Source organism: Tursiops truncatus, chromosome 17 (assembly GCF_011762595.2).
Source record: "Tursiops truncatus isolate mTurTru1 chromosome 17, mTurTru1.mat.Y, whole genome shotgun sequence".
Classification (NCBI taxonomy): Eukaryota; Metazoa; Chordata; class Mammalia; order Artiodactyla; family Delphinidae; genus Tursiops; species Tursiops truncatus.
Genome location: NC_047050.1, coordinates 49,845,651 through 49,868,048, shown reverse-complemented (window position 1 = coordinate 49,868,048; position 22,398 = coordinate 49,845,651). Strand labels below are relative to the sequence as shown.

Genomic DNA, 22,398 nt, shown 5'->3' with positions numbered 1-22,398 from the left:
TCCTGTCCTTTCAACCATACTAGGAATCCTGTCCTTTCAACCGTACTTGGAATCTATGTAGCTTTCTCAACCTCTTCTACCACATCACCATTTCAGAACACTGGACTTGCCTGAATCACTGCAACATTGTTTTCCCCACATCCACTCTTGCTCTCCTCTGATTCATTCATGATGAAGGACAGACCTCTGGGTAATGAAAACATTCAAGCATACGGTCAAAGCTGAGGGAAGGAGGCACATGTTATGATGGGTAGAGTGCTGAGATGGAAAAGAAGAGATCTAAGTTCTGGTTCTGGCTCTATTACTGGCTGCATGAGGGAGCTTGGGTATTGTCTGCCTCTCTGGATATTGGCTTCCTTATCTGTAAGATAAAGACTTTGGGTCAGATCATTTCCAAGGATACTTCAAACCTTAGAATTCAATGAGGCTGTTAAAGATGCTTCTAATTCTGGAGCAAATGCCTTTTATGATGCTTTAAAATTGATTTTAATAATAGAGATGTGTCAGATTTCATGATTTTTGAAATCTGCAGACTTAAAACAGTGGCCAGATTTAAAAGGTTTAAGGACTCAGATTGACACAATCGCTAATGCTGGGAAAGAAATTCACCATGTATCAAACACTGACTTTTAACATGACTCAACCTTCTCTCAAATTTGAAGAGCCTCGAACTGATAAGTGATCTTTTCTAGTCATGAACCTTCTGGCAATTCTTATACTCACAGTTTTGAAAAAGGTTAACAGATTTTACATATAACCTTTTGAAATGTGAAGTGAAAATACCATATTTGCTTGTACACTACCAAAATGGAAATGGGAGAACGGGAAGGCAGGTTCTGTGAAAACAGGGATCCTGTCTATTTTTGCTCAGCATTGTCATCCCAGAGCACATAATACCTGTTCCAAAAATATTTGTTGAGTCAATTAAGGTGGATAAAGTGTTAGCTTTATCTGCACCTCCACACTCATAGCAGTACTATTTGCAGTAGCCATGGCAACAACCTGTACCCGTCGGTGGATGAATGGATAAAGAAGCTGTGTGAAAACAGACCTGTGGATCAGTGGAAGAGAATAGAGAGCCCAGAAATAAACCCACACACTTACAGTCAATTATCTTCGACAAAGGAGGCAAGAATATACAGTGGAAAAAAAGACAGTCTCTTAAGCAAGTGGTGCTGTTAAAGTTGGACAGCCGCATGTAAATCAATGAAGTTAGAACACACTCTCACACCATACACAAAAGTAAACTCAAAATGGCTTAAAGACTTAAAATATAACACGTGACACAATAGAACTCCTAGAAGAGAACATAGGCAAAACATTCCCTGACATAAATCGTACCAATGTTTTCTTAGTTCAGTCTGCCAAGGCAATAGAGATAAAAATAAACAAAGGGGACCTAATCAAACTTACAAGCTCCTGTACAGCAAACGAAATCATAAACAAAATGAACAGACAACCTATATACTGGAAGAAAATCTTTGCAAATGGTGCAACCTACAAGGGCTTAATTTCCAAAATATACAAACAGCACATACCGCTCAATATCAAAAAAAAAAAAAAACAATCAAAAAATGGGCAGATGTCCTAAACAGACATTTCTCCAAAGAAGACATACAGATGGCCATAAGGCACATGAAAAGACATTCAACATCGCTAATTATTAGAGAAATGTAAATCAAAACTACAATGAGGTTACACTTAACACAGGTCAGAATGGCCATCATTAAAAAGTCTACATATAACAAATTCTGGAGAGGGCGTGGAGAGAAGGGAACCCTCTGTTGGTGGGAACTTAAGTTGGTGCAGACACTATAGACCATAGTATGGAAGTTCCTCAAAAAGCTAAAAATAGTGTTGCCATACGATTCAGCAATCCCACTCCTGGGCATATATCAAGACAAAACTATAATTCAAAAAGATACACGCACCCTTCTGTTTGTAGCAGCACTGTTCACGTAGCCAAGACATGGAAACAACCTAAATGTCTATTGACAGATGAATGGATGAAGAAGATGTGGTAAATATCTACATATATACAATGGAATATGCAGCCATGAAAAAGAATGAAATATGCCATGTGCAGCAACATGGATGGACTTAGAGATTATCACACTAAGTGAAGTAAGTCAGAAAGAGAAAGACAAATACCATATGATATCACTTACATATGGAATCTAAAATATGACACAAATGAACCTATATATGAAACAAACAGACTCACAGTCCTAGAGAACAGACTTGTGGCTGCCAAGGGGGAGGAGGGGTGGGGGAAGGATGGATTGGGAGTTTGTGGTTAGCAGATGCAAACTACTATATATAGAATCAATAAACAACGAGGTCCTACCGTATAGCACAGGGAACTATATTCAATATCCTGTGACACACCATAACGGAAAAGAATATAAAAAAGAATGTATACATATATATAACGGAATCACTTTGCTGTACAGCAGAAACTAATACAACATTGTAAATCAACTGTACTTCAATTTAAAAAAAGTTGTTATGTGTGTGTGTGTGTGTGTGTGTGTGTGTGTGTGTGTATATAATTCAGCCATAACAGAAAATGAAATCTTGACATTTGTGACAACATAGGTAGACCTTGAAGGCATTATGCTAAGTGAAATAGGTCAGAAAGAGAAGACAAATACTATATGATCTCACTTATATGTCAAACCTAAAGACAGAAACAAAAAAATCCCCACCAAACTCCTAGTAAAAGAGATCAGACATGGGATTGCCAGAGGTGGGGAGAAGGGAAGGGGGAATTGGAGAATGGAGGTCAAAAGGTACAAATCTCCAGTTATAAGATAAGTAAGTACCAGGGGTATCAAGTACAACACGATGATTATAGTTAACACTTCTGTATGTTATACAGGAAAGTTGTTAAGAGAGTAAATCCTAAGAGTTCTCATCACAAGGAGAAGTTTTTCTTTGCTTTTTTTTGTATCTATACGAGATGATGGATGTTAACTAAACCTATTGTGGCAATCACGTCACAATATATGCAGATCAAACCATCATGCTGTATACCTTAAACTTATACAGTGATGTATGTTAATCCTTTCTCAATAAAACTGGAAAAAATAAAAATTTAAAAAAGAAATCAATCAGGCAAAAAACTTTGGCTATTATTTTACTTATCCAATTGTCTAGCAAAGTCAAGTTTTGTGGACTATAGCCAGACGTACTTAAGCCTTGTTGATGGCGTATGTGGTAGACTGATGGCAAGCGTGGCCCTAAATCTTCACCTCACATCCATATCCCTTGCAATGTGATTTTGAAACTTCTCCCATCAAGATTGGAGTCTATTCCTTCCCCTGAGACTAGGCTGGCTTTGTAGCTTGCTTTAGCTGATGGAATGGTACAGAAGTGATGGTGTGCCATGTTCAAGCATAGACCTCAAGAGGACTTGCGGCTTCTGCTCTGTTGAACACCACCAGCTTCTGCCATGAGATCAAACCTTGGTTGATGTACTGGGGCTTGAGAGACCATATGGGGCAGAAATAAGTTGACCCAGCCAAGATTATTGTAGATCAGCCAACCCTCAGCAGATCTGGTACTGACTGCAGATGAATTGCAAACCCATCTGAGATAAGGCAAGACTGGCCCATATCAGCAGAATTGGCCAGAGAACTCATAGTTTCATGAGAAATAATAAATGGCTATTATTTTAATCCACTAAGTTTTGGAGTGGTTTGTTACACAGCTATTCTGGCAATAGATAACTAATTAAGGGTGAAAGAGGCTGAAGGCCAGCCCATGGTCCTCTTGTTAAGCCAGGAAGCCTAGTGTGGATTTGTGTCTGTCTCTTTTCTAGCTTGCATTTGAGCTAGCAGTAGCCCTGACTCTAGCTGCTGGAATAGGCAGCACAATTTCCCTTGAAGTGAAGACCAAATTCTGAAAATTTGGTCAGAATAACTAATTACTGCTTCTACAAAATCATCCTTTTACTTTCACCAACCAGATGTGGAATTTAACACTACATTGTGAAAGCAGGGTTTACAAGGCTGTTTATGCAAAACCTTCTCACAAGGAGCTTTGTCTTAGTCAGGGCACCTTCTGCCAGGTGGGCTGTGTTTGGTGTGTTGGTCCACTGAGCAGTGAGGCTTCCCACAGGAGAAATCAACACACATTTCCGCTTGCTGATAATTCTAGAAATACTAACACACTCTTTACAGAAACAGTTCAGCACAAACACTGATAAATGAAGTAGATAGTTTTAATGATCTCACTATTATTGGAAACAAACATCCAGGAACAATTTGGTAACTTTCCAAAGAAATCTTTAACTGTTATTGACCTGCTTAAATTAACCATGTTTTTCTGCCCAAGTATAAGTAATGTGCCACTTAAACCTCATTCTGATATTTTTTAATTAGGAATTTTTAAAAAATCAAATATTTCCTAGGGCTTATCTTGTTAAATGAGAAGGAAATCCAAAAAAGAGGGGATATATATGTATACGTATAGCTGATTCACTTTGCTGTACAGTATAAACTAACACAATATTGTAAAGCAACTATACTCCAATAAAAAAAAAAAACTGGTTGTGTTTTTAGATATATACTCCTTAAAGGCATTCATCCATGGAGGCCATATATTGACTAATCCCCTACTGGGCTGATGATTCCAAATAAAATCTGGTCATTTGTTCAAGCTAAATCCCTGTTTTCCTTACCTTATTTTGTTTATACAAATGTTGGATGAGATCAATCTTTATGTTCTTCTTTGCCTGTCCTGTAAAGACCTTCCAGGGTCTTTAATCCATTCGGAAAAAAAAAAAAAGATGTCTGTTTATTTCTCTCACAAAATAACAATTTAACTAGAAATTGACTTAATTAAAAATAATATATCCTCAACTAGTATTGATTGATTTAATCAATTAATTAAGAGTTAATAGGGTGATCTGATTAAAAAATGGGCAGGGGAACTGAATAGACATTTTTCCAAAGAAGACATACAAATGGCCAGCAGATGCATGAAAGGTGCTCAACATCACTAATCATCAGGGAAATGCAAATCAAAACCACAATGAGATATCACCTCACACCTGTTAGAACAGCTATTATCAAAAAGATAAGAGATAATTGTTCTTGAGGATGTGGAGAGAAGTGAACCCTTGTGCACAGTTGGTGGGAATATGAATTGGTGCAGCCACTGTGGAAAACAATATAAAATTTCCCCCCAAAATTAAAAATAGAACTACCATATGATCCAGTAATTCTACTTCTGGGTATATATCAAAAGGAAGCGAAATCACTATCTCAAAAAGATATCTGCACCTCAATGTTCATTGCAGCATTATTTACAATAGCTGATACATAGAAACAACCTAAGTGTCCATAGATGGGTGACTGGATAAAGAAAATATCATGTGGAATATTATTCAGCCATAAAAATGAAGGAGATCCTGCCATTTGTGACAACATGGATGGATCCTGAGGGTATTATGCTAAGTGAGATAAGTCAGACAGAGAAAGACAAATACTGTGTGATCTGACTTATATCTGAAAAAAATGAACTCATAGAAAAAGAGACCAGATTGGTGGTTGCCAGAGGGAGGAGGTGGGGCAGGGGTGGGCAGATGGGTGAGGGTGGTCAAAAAAGTTATGAGATAAATAAGTTCTGGGGATGCAATGTACAACATGGTGACTATAGTTAATGATACTGTATTGTATATTTGAAAATTGTTGAGAGTAGATCTTTAAAGTTCTCATCACACACACATAAATTGTAACTATGTGAGGTGATGGTCAACTAAACTTATTGTACAATATATACATATATAACCTTATAGTTATATATAGTTTGCAATATAGACATATATAAAATTATTATGCTCTATGCCTTAAACAAGTACAATGTTATATGTCAAGTTAAATGATTGATTAATTAATTAAAATTAAATGAAAGAGTTAGTAGTAGACTGCAGGCTTAAACTACACCAGTAGGAGTAGAGGGATGGGATAGAGAAGATGATGATCTCACAGTGTGATTCACTGCTTGGGCAATATCTTGAGTTACTGTGGTCAGTCTGAGAGTTGTCTTTTAGGAGCCACGTTGCTAAACTAGAATGAGTCATGAGGACAATGTCATGTTGTTGTAGTGTTTGAGAACCCTGCTACATGAAACATGGCTGAAGAAGCTGGAGATATCAATGCTTGAAAAGAGGACAATTATGGGAACACCTGTGACTTCAACTTTCTGAAGTTGGCATAGAGATTTGGCTTCCTCTAGTGCGTCCATGAATAGAATTTGGGATCTTTGAAACATTGTAACTCAAATCACATTATTCTCATGTGTTAAAATCACTCCCAAGGTCTCATTGTTCTCACAGGCTTCACTCTATCTGACATCATAGGTACCACCATGCCGCTCACTCACTAGGGGCCAGACACATTGGGTTTTGCTGTTCCTTCAATACATAAAATCCAAACCCACCTCAGGACTCTTGTACTTACTGTTCCTTAACTGAACAAGATACTAAATGAACAAATTCATGAAACATTAGTAGTGGGACTTGGATAAAGATAGCAGATTTTGCTCAATACAAGGAAGAACTGAGAATCAGAGCCTAAAATCCAGAGCCCTGGCAGAAAATGAAGACTGCCCATCTGGAATGATTAACGTGAGGGCTAATAGCCTCCCACCAGTGAAGTTGTAGAAGGTGACTTGGTTGCTTTGGGTTGTATGGGACAGAAACTCATCATAAATTGCCTTAGGCCCAAAGGGGAATATCCTGGTTTATTTAACTGAAAAGTTCCAGCATGGCTGAATCCATGTAATTAAATAATGTCCATAGAGACGATATTTGTTCCAACCACAACTCTGCTACTCTCTGTCTTTAAGGCTGCCTCTAAGTGGAGGCAAGGTAGCCTCCAGAAGTTTCAGGATTACATCCTGCCTGATTAGCAACCCTACAAGAAAGATAGTTGCTACTCCCTAAAAACCCCAGCAATAGTCCCAGGATTAAGTATGTTTGGTTTGACTTGGGCCACATGTCCACCCTTAGCCAACCCCTGAGCCATGGAGATGTGATACTTTCAGTTGCTGCTTCTGGGACTGGTGATAAATCACACCTATCACTGAAGACAGAGGTAGAATCAGCTTCACCAGAATTACATAAAATGAAATTGTGGGAGGGCTGGTTGCCCAAAATTAAATAAGGGAGTAGCTAACGGAAGACAAAAGAAAGGGATGCTGAAAAGACAAAAATATGAGATTCCTGTTATAAATGATGTTCAAGGTTTTTATAACTGGAAAAAAAAAAACAGATTGCCTGACTTCTAAGAATGCATCTGACTCTGTGTTCTATAATAGAGCAAAAGCCATTCATTTGTCTTCACCTGCTCTGGTCCATCTCTCAGGAAGATCCTGTCACATCTGGTGGCTTGACATGAAGGCAAAATAATTTGTTTGTGGCAGATGCACAACAGATGTTAGGGAAGGGAAGAGAAAGCTGGACCTGATCTGAGATCAGAATGGGTAAGAGTTGGGGGACATGACCCAGATGCAGAGCCTGGCTCTGGAGGTACCCCCCTGTGTGGGCTACTGAGAGAACATTGTCATCTTGCTCACAATTCCAGAAATAATTGGAATCAAGAACCCTGAGTCCTCATGCTTCTTCTCAGCAGCCCAGAACCTCTCACTCTTAGGCTCAATCTGTCTATGCTTCTTTGAACACGGCTACCTGACTTAGGTTTATGGATCCCCCTACTCCTATAAAACCTATCTCAAGTCCCAGTGTGTAAGGACTTTGCTCCAACCAGTATTCCCCATGTTAAACGGGCAACAGCGTTTTGATATCTTACCCTTCTCAGGGTAGTACCTTTGCATAGTAAGATGGTTCTTTGCCAGAAAGTGTTCCAGTTGAATGTAAACTGGAATTCAGAGTTGCAAATGGTAAATAAGTGAATGGTTGACCCTTCCCTCACCGTACCACCAGCAATTTCCTTGTATAAAGCAATTAGAAAGCTCCCCTTGATAGGGAAGTTTTGGGCTGGTCTCAGGAGTTGGGGACAGATTAAAAAGAGATGGTGAGGGCTGCATTGTCCCTGGCTCAGCCTGGCTCTAGGGACTAGATCTGAACCGGCAAAGATGAAGGCTATGGGCAATTTTCATAAATAACTTTGTGAGTTACAGTTACAGAAATATTTACCCACAGCGTTGGTGAGCCCAGGTGGCAAGGTGGGAAAAGGAGCTGGAGTGAGAGACAGTCTTCATTTCTGAAAGGAAGCCAGCTTCGCTTTGGGCATTGATGAGGGCTTACATTAAAGCAGCTACATTTGTGGTAGAAGGAAGTGACCAAGGAGAGCTGGATAGAGAAGGGTGAGCGATCAGATGGGGGAGTGAGAAAGAGAGAGAACCAGGGTCACTCCCTAGTTTTTGTCCCAGTGTCTGTGTAGATGGAGATAATGGATGCCATTTACCAAGTTGGGGAATATAGGAGGAGTTTAGGTAAAATCTCATTAATTGAACATATTTATTGGTAAGCATGTCTATGCAATTCCAGTTCATTTTGAATGTAACTAATATTTATATCCAAGAATTGAGTCTATGTCTCTGTGTGAATCTGACTGTACATATATGTGTCAGTGGGTCTGTGTGTACAGCCAGTGGGGTCTGCAAGGAAGGGTAAGGAAGGGTTCAGATCTGAGATTCAAATGACAGAGTGACATTAACCAAACAAACCCACTCCACTCCCCAGGGGAGAGTAAATATTCTCATTTGGGTAGTAATATATTTATGAAATCAGGATAAAAGGTAGACTATGAGAGTGATACAGCAATAAAAGTATTCCACTTTCTTAGATTACGTTTTGGTTGTTTGAAATTCTACTACATTGAGAAAAATGCTCAGTGTCAACATAGGTGAAGTTTTTTCAATTGTTTCAAGAATGGTTATGGTTTTGGCTTCCTTTGTGACCACTTTATGTTACATTATTTTCAGGAGTTAAAAATAAAATCCTTCTCTTTTGAATACATATTATTAGCTAGAAAAGCTACATTATATCTTATATAATTTTTACTGAAGTATAGTTGATTTACAATACTGTGTTATTTTCAGGTGTACAAAAAAGTTTTTAATATAATATTAGCTAAAATTCACTGAATGTCTCCCATACGCCAGGCATTACCCTAGCTTTTGATTGTGTATTATTCATTGAATCCATGTTGACTCCTTAAGATCAGTAGGTACCATTCACAGTTCCATTTTACACATGAGGCAACTGAGGATCAAAGTAGTTAAGTAACTTATTGAAGATGACAGAGCTAGCAAGTAATAAGGCTAAGGTTTGAATTCAAATAGTCTGACTGCTCAGCCCAGCAATGAATCATATCAACACGTGTGTTAGGCAGCCTCTAAGATGCCCCCAATAATCCCCTCCTCCTTGTATTCACACCTTAGTGTAATTCCCTCCTCCTTGCATGTGGGCCGGGTCTAGAGAATTCCTTCTAATGAATAGAATATAGCAAAAATAATGGGATGTTACTTCCAAGATTAGGCTAGGCTATGGTCTAAATGTTTGTATCTACCCCCCACAACAATTCATATGTTGCAATCCTAACCCCCAAAGATGATGGCCTGAGTAGGTGGGGCCTCTGGGATATGTGTAAGTCATGAATGTGGAGACCCCTTGAGTGCTTTCTGAAAGAGGCTCCAGAGAGAACCCTTGCACCTTCTGCCAAGTGAGGATATAGTGAGAAGTCTCCAACCCAGAGAGGACCCTCACCCAACTCTACTGGCACCCGGATCTCACCTTCCTCCTCCAGAACTGTGAGCCATAAATTAACTGTTCATAAGCTGCTCAGTCTTTGGTGCTCTGTAATAGCAGCCAAATGGATTAAGGCAGGTTACAATAAGACAGCAGCATCTAGCCTGCTCTCTCTCTCTCTTTCTCTCTCTCTCTAACTCTCTTGTTCATTTGGCAGAAGCCAGATGCCTGGTTGTGAGCTGCACGGTGCAGCACCTTACAAGGCAAGATGAGTAACTGAGGCCCTCAGCCCAACAACCCTTGGGGGACTGGATCTGGCCAGCGAGGCTGTGAGGGAACCAGGAGGCCGACCCTTCGGCCTCAGACTCGAGATGACTGCCGCCTCATGGGAGACACGGAAAAAGAGGCACCCAGCTCTACCACATCCACATTCCCCACCCACGGAAACTGTGAAACCTCAATATTTGCTGTTTTAAGCCACTAAATGTGAGAGTAATTTGTTACTCAGGAATAGATCATGAATAAAACACATCAATAAACTAAGATTCTGACCGCTTCCTTTCTCCTTTGCCTTACACCTTGCTCTGTATCCTATTTGCCTTTCTCCTCCTGACACACCCTGTCCTGTAAATTGTTTGTCAGGGCAGCGGGGGCTGTGATTTCAGAGCTCTTCCTTCACAGTGTTCTAGCAGGATGATTGTGGGATGTGCCGTCTGTGCCTAAGTCCTCTATGCCCCATCTTTAAAGTTCCCATCCTGCCTCGCAATGTTTAGAAGAACAAATACATTACATGGGTAAACACTTGGGGAAAAAAAAATGACAAAGAACAAAAGCTCTATAGCCAGTTTACGGTACCACTGGCAGCAGCATCTGCCTGTTAATGTTATTTTCCTAAGCACCTAATTTCTTTTTTTCATTAAATAATGATTGCCTTCCTACAAGTCGTTCTCTGAAATACCGACTTCTTTTCTGCTTCTGACAAAAGAAGGTTTAGAAGCATGGGCTTTGGATCCATATAGACGTGGATCCAGAGACCTCCTTCACTAGCTAAACGCCATCGTCACTTAGGGGAGTGAACATGTAAACATGTCTGAGACTTAATTTCTTCATTTGTTAAATGGAATAATAACACTAATGTTAACTTTTTTTTAACTGAAGTATGTGTGAGTATGTGAAGGGGAGAGAGAGAGAGAGAGAGAGAGAGAGAGAGAGAGAGAGAGAGAGAGAGAGAGAGAGAGACAAAGAGGGATCTCTTTCTTTTTTGGGGAAAGGTAAAAGGGCCATTGTATTTCCTATCCTTTAGGAACCCAAACCAGGAGCTTCTGGAAGATAATCTCTCTTTCAATATTTCCTGGAATTCTCAGCTTATTTAGAGTTGACTTTAAATATCCCTGAAGAGAGAGGGGAGCAGAGAGCAGGGGAAGCCCCAGGCAGGGAACGGTAAGAAAACTGAGTGTGCACACCTGGGAAGGTGTTCTGTGTGTACCTGGGAGGCTCGTTCCCTGGTCTTACAAAGACTCTGTAGAGCATCATGTGCCCAGGGTAGCCCCAGAGTAGCAGAATCAGCTGCCTTTCAGGATACTACCGGGCATCTCAGTTCTAACCACTGTGACCCTCTCTGGATTCTTTGCTCTGCAAAAGAAACTGAGGACTTTTGCATCACTTGGAGGCAGGTAAACTAATGAGAGAGTAACTAAAGATGGAGAATTAATTCCCTCTAGGCTGCATGAACCCTAGAGCTGGATGTCTGAAGATGATTTAAAGGTAGGAAAGTAATGAGATTTCCCTTAACTCCCAAGTGGTGGTTAAAAATATACACTCACATGCCTGTAGAGAGGCATAGAATGTTCTCCCTGTTGGCACAGAGGGCCTTGGAAGCACCTTCCAAGAGGCCTGTATTGATGGAGCACTGTTATTGCTTAAGACACATGTTTTCATGGATGAACTGCTCTTATGCTCCGTGCAAAAGGCTGATTACTTTCTCCCTAGAGCCTGAGCATTTTCCAGGCTTTATTCATTCCTAGCCTGATAGTTGAGCAAGATATGCTTGTACAGATAAGACAAATATGACCTCGTTCCAGGACTCCGATATAAAACTTGTGATTTTCATCACTCTTTGGGTTACCATCATTTAGGGTGAAGATTTTCCAAAAGGCCAAGTTATCATTTTTGGCTTATGATGACTCCCCAGAGGGTGATCACTGATTCCAGATAGAGACGCTGATTCTGCTTTGGGAGCTATTTGCAAAGGAGCTTTAATTAGGTGCTGAGCTCGTCATCAATCCTCAGCAACCTAAATTAGACATTCTATTCCCCCGAGAGTCTCTCAGTACTGAGTTCTCAGCCTCTTCTCTCTTTCCATCTCCAAAGTCAGTAGGAGATTGTTCTGTGTGAGGACCAATAACACTGCTACAAAACTTGCCTTTTAGGTCTCAGTGGTTCTAAGTCATGCTGCAGTCTGAAAGCTGAACTATAGTTAATGACTTGATTTTTATAATATTTAACAGGCTTTAAGGGAGTTTAACTATTCAGAGTTGAATCTGGAAGCACTTCAACTCAGCTATCTTTCAAAGATGTTTATTTTCTGTATTTCTGGCAGTGTTTTGTTAAGAAATGCTGCCGACACGCTCTCTCAGTAGTGGCATTCCAGACCCCTGTAAAAACCCCTGAGATGAGAGAAATAAAGGCCATGTCGGACAAAGGCCAGACTTACACAGAATGCTGGGAATTTAAATCAATGTAAGGACATCTGAGTATAAGAAAATGAGTCTCCCTTCTTTGCCACGTTGGAAAATGCTTTGTAATTCTAGGAATAAATTATCAATGTTTCTTTATGAAAAACAGGACTTTCCTAAAGGGAAGACAAAAGGAGATTTTATAATAAAACTTGTGCAACTTGGGCCACAGGACTCTCATCTTAAGAAAAGCTTTGAGGACCGATACCTTAAAGGATTATCAGAAGGAAATGGAATGGTTTTAAGATCTAACTGCAAAGCACAAATTTTTTTTAAAAAATGCAGGTGTGAAAGTTAGCTGTCAGTATTATGCATTAAATGCTTCCTGGCTTGGAATTATTTTCTTAGTTTACACCTTTTCCTTTGCAAGGAGGTGGGCAAGTGTTTCCTTTGCTGGTATCAGCAAAAATACCGCGTATCTTGAGTGAAGGCCTTTTATTTTCTATCTTATTAGACTGAAATCAATAGCCTTTTGTTCATTCAAATTTCACCACTCACCTTGTTTCTTCCTAGCTGTTTGAACTTGACACATTACTAAAATAAATCCATATGCTTTCTGTGATAAGCTAAGTCAAAGAGTTTCTTCTGATTGCATTTTGAATTGTTTCCTCTCGAAATGTTCATGCTCAGTTTGTTACTGTGATCACCATCTGTACATATCTTATTTCTCTTGAATTTGCTGATGGACAGGAGAACTAGCTCTTCTCCTAAAAACTGGTCCTTTTAAACTGGCTTGACGAAGTTTCAAGAACAGGGGTTAGAGACCAACATTGTTTAACATTCTTCCTTTCATCATTGCTTATTTACTGGGGTCATATCATGTATTATAAATTTTTGGAAAACAATAATTATATCTAATAATGCTTTATAGTTTAAAACATTTTGAATTATTTTATATTATTCACACAATTTCACATGTACAAAAAAGAAACACAGAATTAGCTGACTCCCCCAAGATCCCTCAAAACTGTCATAGCAAAGTCAAGGCTTGAGCCAAGTATCTCACTCTTCAATCCTGATTCTGCTTCTGAACTTGCCATACTGGTAAACGGCACTGACATTCTCCCCGTAGCTCAAGCAGAAACCTGGCAGGAACACTGGTGCCTCTTTCTCATTATCCTCCCTGTGCAAGACACACCATTTTTCTGAATCCTCCCCTCCAGCTCTACCACCTCTTGGCTCAATTTATCTAGACCAAGGCACAAGTCCCCTCTAGTTTTGATGCCTAGAGGAGCTCTCTACAATATAACAGCCAGAGTAACCTTTCAAAATTACAAATATGATCAAGTTACCTTTCAGTTTGATTTTCTTTAATAGTTCTCTATTACCTAAACCCTGAACATCATTGCATTAATGGAGGAGTATTTTGATATTAACTAATTATTCCTTTTATTTTAAGAAAAAATTTGCAATAAAGTTTTCCTCTATTTGCAAAAAGTGTTCCAACAATCAACACAGAGAACACAGTAGTAAGATGGTGGAAAGAACAGTATGATGAACCCTCATGGGCTATCACTTAGCTTCAACAATGATGAACATAGGGTTAATCTTTTTTTTTAAACATGTTATTGGAGTATAGTTGCTTTACAATGGTGTTTTTCTGCTTTATAACAAAGTGAATCAGTTATACATATACATATATCCCCATATCTCCTCCCTCTTGCCTCTCCCTCCCACCCTCCCTATCCCACCCCTCTAGGCGGTCACAAAGCACCAAGCTGATCTCCCCGTGCTATGCGGCTGCTGCCCGCTAGCCATCTATTTTACGTTTGGTAGTGTATATATGTCCATGCCACTCTCTCACTTCGTCCCAGCTTCCCCTTCCCCCTCCCCGTATCCTCAAGTCCTTCTCTAGTAGGTCTGAATCTTTACTCCCGTCTTGCCCCTAGGTTCTTCATGGCTAATCTTGCTTCATTTGTACTTTCTGACTCCTTCCCTCCCCCCACCCGCCGGTACCCTTTGCTGGGATTAATTTAAAGCAAGTCTCAGACAACCTACTGTGTTTTCCTTTATCAGCAATGTCTTTCTTTTCCCTGATTTCAGACCTGAGTGGAGGGAGCCCATCCGGAGATGGAGCATTCAGGGACTGACAGAGTATTGGCTTTCAAACATCAAAGTAGGCTTTAGAAACTCTCACCAGAGACAAGGTTTTGTTTTTCTTTTTAAAGAAAAAGCTTATGTAAAGGAATAGATCTGGAAGAATAGATCACAATGTAAAAGTCCATTTTCTTATCCCAGGTTCTAGAAGACAGAGGCAGGTAGACAGGGGACAAGCAAGCATACATACACATGAAATCCCAAGGACGGCGGCTGTGTCCTGACCCTCGGCGAGTCTTCTGGTGGAGAGATGTTAGAAAACTCCACCTTTGGGGGCATAGGGGCTGAAGAAGAAAGGATACCTGTGACATTATGTCCATCTAAACCCCAGGGGGCACTTTGTGACACTACGGTGTGTAAATAATAGGATAAGAAAGGTTGCTTGGCATGTCAGGTCAGAAATGTACAGATTTTCTGGAGGATTTCAGCATTGTCAAGAGAGAGCTAGACAATCTGGAGGGACTACACGGTTGAGACAAGGAAGACAGTGAGAGATCTGAGTAGACAGAGAGTCACGGACTTCTTAGAAATTGCCAACCGTAGGGAGATTCAGCAGCTGATGGACCCTCAGATGCTGTCACCCTTTGAATCAACCTCAAGGGAAGGGGAGAGGACAGGCCCTGAGTTGACTGATATGCTGAGTTGTCTCATACTCACTGTTTTGCCATCAGGTGAAATAAGAGACTAAGATAGAAACTGCATTTATCTATGGAAAGTAGAGCACCTCTGAGTGCGTACCCCTTCATAGAGAAGTCATCAGCATTCAGACTTTCTCCCTTTCTTTTTCTTCCCAGTTATGCTCTACCTCTGGTCCCTGTTTTCCTCTTGCTTGGCTTTGTTGTCAGGTATACTCTGGGTTGGCGATGGTTGCTGGAAGCTTCAAGCAGACATATAACCTATTGGCAATTCAAGGGTAAAGAAAGCACCTCCTTTCCAATAGATTCCCCCAAAGCACCAGCACTAAGTCTGATGGAAGTGTTTTACATAGTGTCCCCGGACCGATCACTGGTTGTTGAGTTGGATGTGCTCATATGGCTGGCCTGAGTTCATGGCCGCACTGTAGCTGGGGACGGAGTCAGCTGATCTCCACTTCCCAAGGGAGAATGAAGGTGATGTTCCCAGGAAGGCAAAAAGATATAGAAAAGGTTGAAATAACATAAATATTTAATAAAAATATTTGCTTACATGAGTGGAAGAGCACTTCAAAATCCAACGCCAGGGACTTCCCTGGTGGCACAGTGGTTAAGAATCTGCCTGCCAATGCAGGAGACACAGGTTCGATCCCTGGTCTGGGAAGATCCTGTATGCCGCAGAGTAACTAAGCCGGTGCACAACAACTACTGAGCCTGATCTCTAGAGCCCACGAGCCACAACTACTGAGCCTGCATGCCACAACTACTGAGCCTATGTGCCTAGAGCCTGTGCTCCACAACAAGAGAAGCCACCACAGTGAGAAGCCCACACACAGCAATGAGGAGTAGCCTTGCTCGCCGCAACTAGAAAAAGCCTGCGCACAGCAATGAAGACTCAATGCAGCCAAAAATAAATTTAAAAATAAATAAATTTTTTAAAGAATCCAATGCCAGGGCTTCCCTGGTGGCGCAGTGGTTGACAGTCCGCCTGCCGATGCAGGGGACGCAGGTTCGTGCCCCAGTCTGGGAAGATCCCACGTGCCGCAGAGCGGCTGGGCCCGTGAGCCATGGCCGCTGAGCCTGCGCGTCTGGAGCCTGCGCTCCGCAAGGGGAGAGGCCGCAGCGGTGAGAGGCCTGCGTACCGCCAAAAAAAAAAAAAAAAAAAAAAAAAAAAAACCAATGCCAGGACTCTTGCAACTATACTATGTTGCCTCTGTCTTTATTCCATACACTAACATCCTTTACTGAATAAGAAGTCAAAACTTGGCCACCCTAAAATGACATTAGCTGTGTAAGATGGTAAGCTAATTATGACACATTTTCTGCAAGATTTATGAATTTTTAATGGTACTTCTATGGTACCTAGCTTTCAAGATTTAGAATCTTATAAAAATTTAATACTGAGCTCTTAAGTGTCAAGAGAGTGGCAGAAGTGAGATGAGAGACTGAATTCAAAGCAAGCAATCTGACCAGTTCTAAGTGACATGTGAATTTAGGGAGACTCACACATCCTGAAAAAAAAATAATTTTATTTATTCATGAAGTTTCTGAGTTCTCCTCAGACTTACCACTTATAGTCAAGTGCCTACTGAATCTGTTGGGTAATGAGTCACCTCTGGTTAGTCCCCAAGATAGACTACAAGCTCCATGAATGCAGGACCTGTCCTCACCCTGCACCCCCTGTTTAGCATAGGCTGGTCACATGGCAGAGCCTCAGTGAGTACTTACTGAATGAATGAATGGATGAATGAAGTATGAGCAGTGGTTTAGATGAAGAAAAGTAGTGCAGACACATTCAATTTTGACTATAGAATGTTATTTTTAAGTTGAATTTGTTTTTTCATACTTTCTGTGGGTTGGTATTAGAATTATATTGCATCTGCATTTCTTCCCTCATGGTGGGTATAATGCTTGTTCATAATAATAGCCAACATATTTTGAATCTTACAGTGTAGTAGGCACTTTTGTAAGTACAGTTCACTTCATCCCTGCAACAATTCTAGGAGCTTCTGTTATTACATGTATGGTTTCTTTTCCCCTCTGACCAGGGATCGAACCTGGGCCTTGGGCAGTGAAAGAGCTGAGTTAAGTCCTAACCATTGGACTGCCAGGGAACCCCCTACATGAATTTTTATTACAAAGCTCGTTGCTTGTAGAGTGCTGGGATTTGAGTCTGGCAGTGGGATTTCTAAGTATGTATTCTAGCCGCTAGGCTTACAGGGCCTTTCATAAATACTTGCTTGTCATATGTTTCTCTCTTAGAATGAAAATGCTGTAATACTGTCTTATCCACCACACCTGCACAGGGCTTGGCTCAAGTTAATTGTGTCTAATGAAACAAGGGATTAATTAGCTCATTTCCTTAGCACACACTGATTGATAGGAAAGGAGCTGAGCTAGGCATCAGAGATTTTACCGATTTCTTAGACGATGTAGAGAGCATATAATACATTATGACAAATAAGAATAGCTAAATATTTAATGGAGATTGAAGACAGACAGGTATAGATACAGGTCTTCAGCATTTATAGTCTGCTTTTAGTTAGAATTACTTCTTCTCAACCCTAGACTTGAATAATAAAATCATCATATTTTAGGTCCGGTGGTATACATGTCAGAGTTAATCAAAATTTTGATACTTTTCTACAGAAGAAAACAATTTTTACTTTACTGGCTTTTCTGAATTATTTCTTATAAGTCCACTTGTAGACACAATGGAATGGAAGAAATATTTCTAGACCTGAAATACTTAGGTCTATTGTAATTGACATTTTATTCTAAATCATCAGCACTCTACACATTAAAAGAATGATGTAATAAGTTATGAGGAATATTGGTATCAAGTGTTTTTAAATATTCATGTTTATGAGCCATCAAGTGCAATAGTCTTCAGCATTTCCTTAATTATGCCAAGTATAAGTGAGAAACACAAAGATAAATCATAGCAAGGATTACATTAATCGTGTATTTCATAATTGCCTTAAGATTTCAGTTGTTCTTTAGAGTTTTAGTCTGTCCAACAGGTATTTTTAGCTCTCATGGGTCCCTCTAGCTACACATCTGGTTTATTTCATTTTTTGTGTGTGGGAGCTAAAAGCAAATTATCTTTGGAGGTCCAAAACAAACTCGATATTTAATTTGGATAAGTCATCCAAACTGATGTTGGATATTCATATAATTAGGTACTTAGTTTGTGGAATAAAAAAAGAAAGGAATCTGCAATTTCAAGGAATCTCCACTGAGGTCGCAGATGCTGGAACAGAGGTGTAATTATATGATTTAATTTTCTAGTAATTGCTCGCATTTTCTACTTCAAGGTAGCAATCTCCTTTAACTCCATCCATGTTGAAGTCCGTAACTTTTCAGTCACTTTGCCTCAGGTTAGATCTGCAGATCCAGGGGCATAAGAGTGCATATATGAGTCTGGTGTGTTATCTTCATCTCTCCATTCTCCTTTTCTCTCGGTGTGCTACCCCTGGTGCTGCTACCCTAGGGAGGAGGTAGAGAACCAATGATACTTTGATAGGTGAAGGGAAAGTAGAGACCCTCTTCATTTGTTGGTCTAAAAAAATCAAATTAAGGACTGCGCCTGAGGTGTGCAGGATCCTGAGACAGCAAATATATTTTTGTGGGGCCCCTGTCTAACAAACAATTTGGTTAAAAATATACTACAACAACAACAACAACAACAAATATACTACAACATTCATGGACTCATACAAGATATAGTGATTTATCAATGAAGATTAAATAATGGATTGAAAGGAGGTATTTACATATTTGTTTATTGTCCAATCAGTGCAAGTAAAGATTCTTCACAGTGTCCACACCCCATCTCTTTCTGCTGAGGTGCAGGAACCATCTTTTTGTGTTCTTTATTCTCAAGTGTGCTGTTTCCAGCTAATTTCATATCTCCCACTGTGAGATAAAGGTAGCAAGGCTGTTATTAGTCACAATGTGGGCTCCTGGGAACGTGTTTGTATTGACACAATATCGATCAGCTTGCCTTTGCAGGTCTCTGATGCCGTGTACTAATGCCAGTTGTGTCATTACTCACGAGGCTGCATTATCCTGTGGACAGTAGCTTCCAGGGACTCACTCAAAGGTTCTTACTTTGCTTTCTTGATGATGGCATATGCAACTTCATCCAGAGTATGCAGGAAAATGTGAACAATAATTTGTTTTCTGAATATGTTAAATTTATCATTCGAAATTTTACAGCGTAAACCTAGGACAATTCATCTTCCTTCCAGGTCTTTTCTTGAACTTGTCAGGACCACAATCACTGCACTCCTAGAATGTGAAGTCTTCATTGGGGAAGTCATCCAGATACAAGATACTAGCGTCCTCATTCGGACACATCTGTTGCTTATTTGTAGGGCTACAGGCCCTACAAAATTTCATGGCACGGAAAGTCCAGCTGAGGCTTTCTCCTCACCTCAGCAATGACGAAAAGTGGGCTACCTCATACTACTGTTGTCACCCTTCACCAAGCAAGTAGCCCTCTGTGGGTCAATGAAGATGCTTAGACTCAGGCACCATTCCAACTCTCTGGTTCTTGACCCATTGGAGAAAGCCAAATAATGGGAACTGGGTGACCCCTGACATACTCCCTTTCTTGGCTCTGACATCTTTCTTTACAGTAGCACCAGGACAGTTCAGAACTCAGCAAATTTCAGAAAAGAAATTCAGTATCTAAATTAGTGGAAGGAAGATGGCCATGGGTACTCCCACTCTAATAGGAAAAAGAGAACAGATTGAAGAAGTGACTGGGTGAAAGAGAGGCATGGACATATATACACTAACAAACGTAAGGTAGATAGCTAGTGGGAAGCAGCCGCATAGCACAGGGAGATCAGCTCGGCGCTTTGTGACCGCCTGGAGGGGTGGGATAGGGAGGGTGGGAGGGAGGGAGACGCAAGAGGGAAGAGATATGGGAACATATGTATATGTATAACTGATTCACTTTGTTATAAAGCAGAAACTAACACACCATTGTAAAGCAATTATACCCCAATAAAGATGTTAAAAAAAAAAAAAAAGAGAAATGGGGACAGGATTTGCTTCCCCCAAACAGTTTCTCTCACAGATGCTATTTTCTAAAAAATATCTTGCTGCCCAAATTCCATCTGAGCATCTGCTTCCAGAGAGTCCAGCTGGCAATACTCCTTAACCCACTTTTTATAGACTGGGTGGCAGTGGAAGGGGAGGTGGAGGTTTCAGAGATAGTTCCCACTGGGTCAGTGTTGGGCTTCATGTTTCCATAAGGGACAGTGTGAGGTTTTAGTTTTTTTCTTCCTCCCTCCTGCTCTTCCTTTCTCTCTCACACTCTCTCCCTCTCTCCACCCCCCCCCCCTTCTTTTTCTCAGTTGTGGTTCTGGTTGCTGTTTCCTAGAGAAGACGAAACACAGACTCGCCATCACATATCACCTTAGTTCCACAGGTATTAGTTACTTTGTATCCCAATCAGACTGTAAGCCTTTGGAGGGCAGGAACTCATCTTAATATTTTTGTATCTTTCCTGAAACTAATACAGTTCTGAGCACATAATTAGTGCTTAATATATATATATTTTTTGCGGTACGCGGGCCTCTCACTGCTGTGGCCTCTCCCGTTGCGGAGCACAGGCTCCGGACGCGCAGGCTCAGCGGCCATGGCTCACGGGCCCAGCCGCTCCGCGGCATGTGGGATCTTCCCGGACTGGGGCACGAACTCGTGTCCTCTGAATCGCCAGGCGGACTCTCAACCACTGCGCCACCAGGGAAGCCCAATATATTTTTTCTTTTGTTTGTTTAGAACAAAGTTATCCACTTTGTTCTAAACTTCTAAACTTTGTTTAGAAGTTATCCAACTTATCTAGTTCTCTGATTGTTCTGAGGTTGTATACGTTCCTCTTTCCATGCCCACTAATGCAGCCCTCAGTAGCCACCACCCTCTCTTGCAAGGACTACTGCTCCACACTCTTGAGATCATCTTTCCTCTCTTGTGCCTCCTCAGGCTGACCTCCTGAGAGAAATTGAGAGTCTCTTTAAAGAGTCAATCAAATCATATTATTCTAGCAGCTTTCCACTAGTCTATGGTGGTATTCAGACTCCTTACCATGGTCTAGAAAGCCCTACCTAGTCTAGCCACTGCTCCCTCTCCACTGTCAGCTCCCTCCACCCTCCCCTTTGTTCACATCCTCTAGTCACAGTGGCCTCCTTAGTCCCTTAAACGTGAGCCCTGGTGCCAGCTTGGGGACTTTGTCCTTGCTCTTTCTTCTCAGAAGGCTCTTTCGACATGCAGCTGTGTGACTCTTCCTATTATTCAGGTCTCAATTCAAATGTCACCGCCTCAGAAAGGCCTTCACTGCCCATCTTAACTAAAGCAGCCATGAGGACCTTCTCCCTTACATTAGTCTATTTTATCATTTGCATGTACTCCTCACTGGCTAAAATTAATTGACTATTTCTTTGGGTTTGTCTGACTCCTCTTTCTTGACTGTAAGATCCATGAGTGAGGGCCTCAGTCATATTTTCTGCTCCATCCCTAGTGCATAGAATAGGTCTTGGCATAAAGAAGCTACTCAAGAAGGATTTATTGATGACTGAACTATGAGTCCTAAATTTCTCATTCATATCTATAATTATGTCTCCTTTCTTGTTCCTAATGTTTTTGGTGGTGTATTTTCTCTCTCTCCTTTTTTTGCTTGATTATACTTGCCAATCCATTATATATTTACTATTTTTTCAAGAAACTGATTTTTGGTTTTATGGCTCAGGAGTCATGTCTATGTTTTCTAATATTTTTAAATTTCCATTTTCTATTTCTTGGTTTTATTTTTTATTTTATCAGCATTGACCTCACTCCAGGACTTCTACCCAACATGGCACATAATTCTGGGTCTCCTGTTTGCTCTCCTTTAACCACTTAGGATAGTCAAAGTACACCTGAATGCAGAGATGAAATGTCAACAGAAGGCAGCTGGTCAGACACTGGCTGGGATGTAGCTCCTGATCTTCCCTGTCAGTGAACTCTTTTGCCAGTGAAGAGCTTTCTGATTCATTGCTTTTAGACTGCTCCACTGGATAATAAGCCCAACTACTGGAGCAATGAGAATTTAGGAATTTAGTCTAATGAGAATTTAGGAATATATTCCTCGAGTACCTGTGAGATTGGGTGACCCCAAATCTACATCAAGAACAAGAGCAGAGGGCTTCCCTGGTGGCACAGT

The 22,398-nt window shown here is 40.7% G+C and overlaps 1 long non-coding RNA gene across 1 annotated transcript; it reads right to left on the bottom strand.

Moving 5' to 3' along the window:
- Positions 1-273: 273 nt before the first annotated feature.
- On the bottom strand, positions 274-15,326 carry LOC141276860 (uncharacterized). The gene is made up of 3 exons (XR_012327110.1): positions 15,292-15,326; positions 14,744-14,837; positions 274-361 (listed from the first exon to the last, which is right to left on the bottom strand). It is a non-coding gene; the product is annotated as an uncharacterized lncRNA (long non-coding RNA).
- Between the last annotated feature and the right edge of the window lie 7,072 nt (positions 15,327-22,398).